At 41.1% G+C, this 6,325-nt stretch overlaps 1 non-coding gene across 1 annotated transcript; it reads right to left on the bottom strand.

Moving 5' to 3' along the window:
* Positions 1-3,601: 3,601 nt before the first annotated feature.
* Positions 3,602-3,733, bottom strand: LOC128776825 (small nucleolar RNA SNORA72). Its single transcript, XR_008421985.1, has one exon. It is a non-coding gene; the product is annotated as a small nucleolar RNA SNORA72 (small nucleolar RNA).
* Positions 3,734-6,325: the final 2,592 nt, after the last annotated feature.

Here is a 6,325-nt window from a genome sequence, read left to right as displayed (position 1 = left end):
AAACTAAAATGCTAATTCTAAATGGTTCATGCTACATTGTGGGATGCTTGGGGATCTGGAACAGGGGCATAAAGTGCCTAATGGGAGGATCAAAACGGTAGCTAGTTGTCAAGTGATATGAGAGTATTTCAACATTTCATTTGACCTGAAAAACACAACAACTGAACAGAAAATTTCAAGAGAGAAGTTCAACAGGAGACCAGAACAATAAGCAAAGAGAATCAACAAATGTGAGGACAGGTCATTTGAAATTATTCAGTCAGAGAAACAAAAATAAAAATGAATGAAAAATATAGAAAGAAGATGAAAGGAATTAAGGACACCATAAAGTCAAACAATATGCACATTATTGGGGTCCCAAAAAAACAGAGAAAGAAGGAAGCAGATTGTTTATTTGAAGAAATAATGGCTAAAAACTTCCCAAACCTGAGGAAAAGAAATGAATACCCAAATTAATGAAGCCTAATGGAACCCAACAAGGAAAAATTGAAAGTCCAACCAAAGCATATTATAATCATGTTGTCAAAAGTCTACAATAAAGAATTTTGAAAACAGCAAGAGAAGAGACTGGTCACATACAAAGAAACCCCCATAAGACCAAATTTCTCCACAGAAACTTTGCAAGCCGGAAGAGATAATATATTCAAATTGTTAAGAAGAGGTAGAAAAAGATGATGGCAAAGCAAGAGGATCCTGAGTCCATCTTCTGCCACAGGCATACCAAGGCAACAACTGCATGTAATGCAATTTACTCTGAAAACAACCTGAAGACTGGTACAATCAAAGACATATTGATAAGACCACATCAAGAAGGGTAGGAAGGGCAGAGATGTAGTTCGGAAGCCAGTCCTCCACACAGTGACCTATAATCAGAAGGGATATCACAGGCATGGGATACTGGGGGCAATCAAGGCCCACACCAGGCAGGGCTGACCCTGGGGACCTTCATCAAAAAGACAAGCCCCCATAACATCTGCTTTTGAAAATCAGTGGGGTTTAACTCCAGGAGAGCCTGAGGACTTTAGGAAACCATCTCCATTCTTAAAGAGCCAGCAAGCTATATCACTCAGCCTGATACCTAGCACCAAAGCAATATTTTTAAAAGGACCTGGGTATATGTGATGGGGATTTATTGACTAATTTCAGGACATGTGCCAAAAGGGCAGGGATCTGCAGGAGCTTTCTCTGAGAACAGAAGTACTGGTGGATCCATTTTTCTGGCCATCCTTTAGTCTAGCTGCCGGAGCCAGTTCTGACACTTTTCATCTACCTTGCTAGCATCACTTGCCCCACCCAACCCATTCATCCCAGTGGATACCCCTCCAAAGAAGCCCCCACTGCTCCACCTCTGGTATCTCTCCAGCAAGACTTCTGCTACAGGGAGGGGGAACCTAGCCCCACCCACCAGCAGATTTGCAGCAGCTGAACTGGGGGCAAGCCCTGTCTACCAGTGCACCTGCAGCAGTCATGGCCCAGCCATAATAGAAGGGTACATGCATTCCACACAGGAGATGCACCTGAATCACCTGTCTGGTGACCAGGGGGACTGTGCTACAGGAGTGCACCACAAGACCTCTTCTATATAAGGCCAGTAGTTTCAAGACCGGGAGACGTGGCTGACATGCCTAATACATAGTAATAAACACAGAGAGTCACTCAAAGTGAGGAGACAGATTAATATGTTCCAAACAAAAGAACAAGACAAAACCACAGAAAAAGAGCTAAACAAAATGGAAGTGAGCAATCTACCTGATAAGGAGTTCAAAGTAATGGTCATAAAGGCACTCACGGCACTTGAAAGAAGAGTAGATGAACTAAGTGAATACTTCAACAAAGAGATAGAAAACATAAAAAGAACCAGTTGTAGCTGAAGAACACAATATAGAAATAAAAATTCCACTGGAGGGAATCAACAGAAAATTAGAGGATATAGAAGAGCAGATCAGCTGGAAGACATAGTAATGAAAAGCAACCAAGCTGAACAGCAAAAAGAAAAAAGAATTTTTTTTTTATTTTAAAAAAGAATTTTTAAAATGAGCATATGTCAAGCGACCTCTGTGACAAAGGGTACTAACATTTGTATCACAGAGGTCCCAAAAGGAGAAGAAAGAAAGGGGCAGAAAGTGTATTTGAAGAAATAATAGCTGAAAACTTCCCCAACCTGAGGAAGGAAATAGGCATCCAGGTCCAAAAAAGAGAAAGCTCCAAACAAGATGAACTGAAGGAGTTTCACTCCCAAAGTTAGTGGAAGGAAGGAAATAATAAAGTTCAGAGCATAAATAAATGAAATAGAAACAAAACAAACAAAAAGAAAAAAACACACAACAACATCAATAGAAAAGATGGATGAAACTAAGAGCGGTTCTTTGAAAAGATAAACAAAATTGATAAAGCTTTAGCCATGCTCATCCAGGGAAAAAAGAGAGAGGACTGAAATAAATAAAATTAGAAACGAAGGAAGAGAGGGGTGCCTGAGTGGCTCAGCCAGTTAAGTGCTGGACTCTTGATTTTGGCTCAGGTCATGATCTCACAGTTCATGGGGTTGGGCCCTAGTCAGGTTCTACATTGACAGCGTAGAGCCTGTCTGGGATTCTCTCTCTCCCTCTCTGCCCCTTCCCTGCTCACTCACACTCTCTTTCTCTCAATAAATAAATAAACAAATAAACAAACAAACAAACAAACATTAAAAAAAAAAGAAACGAAGGAAGAGAAATTTCAACTCAATGAATGAGCACAGATGGTGGGGCATGCCCTTGGCTTTAGCATGGTTGCATCCTCACATGCCCAGCTTCACTAACAAGGTGGGGGAAGAGCACAAAAATACGTTACACTCCATTCCATTCCAAGAAAAATCCCAATTAATCCCTACTCCTCCAGTAGACTCTTTAATATGACCAACAGAATCACCATCACATAAAATTCAATCACCTCTCAAACTGCTGCCTTTGCACTGGTTCCGGACAAGTGAGTCCACTCACAAGAAGCCCCTCAAAAGAAGTATCTCAGATCCCATAGCCCCTCAGGATCCCCGGATGTAAGCTGCATTGGTTTTCAAAGACAGGCATTTTGAGGGCATGGTCTCTTGGGCGCAGGTCTCAAAGGTTGGGGTGCCCAATGTGTGACATAAACCCCTCTCTCCTCAGGGAGAGGCTTTAGAAGTGAGATCCCTCCAATTATGTGTCACAGAGCCAGGGGTAGGGTTTTGGTGAGACAGTGTCTCTGCCTCTCCTACCCAATCTAGATGCAGTCGTTTTATCTCTTGTGGAGAAAGCTGTTCGGTTAGTTTTCAGTTCTTTTTCAGCAGGAATTATTCCATATGTAGTTGTAGATTTGGTGTGTCCATAGGAGGAGATGAATTCAGGATCTTTCTACACCGCCATCTTGGACAATCCCATAATTTGTAGTTTTTTGTTTGTTTTTTTAGAAAATAAAACTCAATAGTTTTACAATTCACTCAGTGACAACTGATAATCATCAAATTAGCGATGGTTATCTTCCAATGGTTATCTTACACTAGCTGTGCTGTCATTTATCTAGGATGAGCAGATACTTTGAGTCACAGATATTTCCCATATAAGGTGCATCATATAAATCAGACTTGGTTTGTCACCAGCATTTATAAAACCAGGCCTAGGGAAAGAACTAGGTCTGGGGACACATACCTGGTCTTAATATACTGAACGTTTAGCCTGCCCTGATCATTACAAAATCAGAACAGTAAGAATATTCGCAGTACAAATTATTCTTCATGGACAAGCCAGTAGAAAAAAAAATGGGCAAATGACTTAACTAGATACTTATCAAAAGAGGAATAAAATAAAATCAAAGCTAAAAAAAAAAAAAAAAGAGGAACCCTAAATGACCAATACACATACAAAAAGATACCTCACCTTATTTGTGATCAGGGAAATTATATTAATCTGCCCTGAGGGACCACTAGATCACCATCCAGTTGTCTAAAGTATAAAGGTCTGACAATACCAAGTAGTGCTAAGAATGTGGAGTGACCAAAACCCTTATACACCTGCTGATGGATATAAAAATTAGTAAAAGGGACTTTAGTAAACAATTTGACATTTAGAACAAATTGACGTTATACATGTCCTGTAACTTAGCAATTTTACTCCAAGGTATCTATCCTCCAAGAAGCAAGCCTGTGTGCACAGAATATAAGTACAAGAATGTCCCACAGCAGGACTCTTTGGTAATCCGTGGAAGCAACTCAAATACTTGTCATCCATCCTAAATATATTAAATAGTCAATAGACAGAAGCAAAAACTAATGCTACACACAGAAATATACAAATATCTTTAAAATATAATAAAGAAAAGAGGAAAACAGTCACAAGTAATACTTTTGTGCTGCCTTTTACAGATAGGTCAAAAAGAGGCAAATTAAACTACCCTGGTTAGTGATCCATACTAAAGAGAAAACCATAAAGCAAAGCAAGAAAGTGATGATTACCTGGGTCAGAGCAGCGGTTGCCTTGTTGGGGAGGTAGTGAGCTATAGTCACTTAAGAGTTCACTGGGACCTTTTGTGGTGCTGGAAAAGGTCTGTTTTCTTGATCTAAGAGGTGACCCCATGGTGTTTGCTTTACGTTCAGTCACTAAACTATGTGTATGATTTTATTTTTCTTTGTGTGTATTAAATTTCATCATATATCAATGACTTATTGAGCCATGGGGGAAAATAAGCTTGCACATAGAGAAAAATGAGCATGAAGTCATTGCACCCAGGAACTATCTGACTCGTGAACGAGGCAGTCAGGAAAGGGGCTTCCTCCTTCAACAAGTTAATTCATTAAAGTAGCTGAGGGGGTGTAGTCATTGTTGGCAATGGTGGGTTTTTTTCTTGAAGGTAGACATGATCAGGAGAGCACAAAAATTCTAGGAAACTAAAATAAAGAAGAAATTTCCAACAGAGCAACATTAAAGGGGATAGTATGAAGCTGTTCGTGCTTCCCTGGCACCTTTTCCCAACAAGACCTCAGACAGGAGGTGGGAACACTCAGCACAGGTAAGAAAAGCTCCTGTCCAAAGGTTGGGATGGTGACTTAATCAAGACATGCACGAATGGAAAGGAAAGGGTCCATCTCCCACACCTGCTAATCTCCAAATGTGTCTTAGATTTGCTTTTCCAGGATCAGGTATAGGAGGAGGCTCAGAAGTATTTAGAAAATGTTAGGCTCATACTTTCCATATTTCCAAATGCATGATTAATAAACTTAAAATATATGGAGGACAGAGTTCTGAACTGAGAATCAAGAGAGCTGAAAATTTTATGCCAGCACAACTCACAGATTGAGTCTTCCCTTTTACAAGCCCATTCACCCATTCAAGCCTTGTTTCCTCCATCTCTAAAAGAATGGGAAGGTGCCAACTGAGTCTATGCTTTGTCTATGGCAGCAGATGGTCAGGATATGGCCTCCATTGTATGGGCAGGAAGTATATGCCCCATGCAGGGACCTGGGAGTCTTCTATGGAGTCATTCAAGGGAATCCTCAGTCCTGATCTAGTATTGAACTACTTACTTCCAGGCCATTATCACACCTCCTCTCCCCAACTCCCATGCCAACCCACAGTGGTGCTCCCAACAATGTGACATTGTTGGAACCCAGAATAAAACTCTCCTGGCTGTTTTTTGCATTCGCTAAGAGATCTCTTGGAGAGAGTGTACAAAAAAGAAAGAAAGACAGCTCTAATGGTGGAATTTAATGAAGGAGGAAGAGAAGGAAGAGAAAGAAGAGGTGCTGGTGGTGATGGAGGAGGAGGAAGAAGAGGAGGGGGAGAGGGAGGAGGAGGAGGAGTGAAGAGCCTAATCTACACCAGGATGAGTGTGATGCACTTTGTAATTTGTCATCCTCAGAAAACCCTTTGCAGTGCACTTTTTGAGAAGAGGAAGCTGAAGCTCAGAGATGCTAAATAATTTACCCAAGGGTATGTGACTGCAAAATGGAGCATAACCAATAAAATTATGCTCTACTACCATTTTACAGACTCAGAATCCTATGGTTATGGGACACCTGGGTACAAGCCTGCCTCGAGGCAAGAATATAACCAAAGTAAGCGTCTCCTCAACTTTTGGTCATCCTCCACCTCTCCAGGGAAGACAGACCTAATGATCCTTCTCTGGAGCTATGCCCCTATAGCTCCAGGGAAGTGGTGTCCTGCTCTACTCTGAATGCTGGGCATCCAACCTTGCACACAGCAGTGATCTGGCTCTTCCTGTAAGAAACCAGAAGAGAGTTCCAACCTACCCACTCCAAAAAGACAACCTTTCCCAGAACCCTTAAAATTTCCAAATACGAGGCAACATTTCAATA

Source organism: Panthera pardus, unplaced genomic scaffold (genome assembly GCF_024362965.1).
Source record: "Panthera pardus isolate Hobbes unplaced genomic scaffold, ASM2436296v1 HiC_scaffold_13, whole genome shotgun sequence".
In the NCBI taxonomy this organism is placed as follows: Eukaryota; Metazoa; Chordata; class Mammalia; order Carnivora; family Felidae; genus Panthera; species Panthera pardus.
This window is presented reverse-complemented; position numbering and strand designations above follow the sequence as displayed.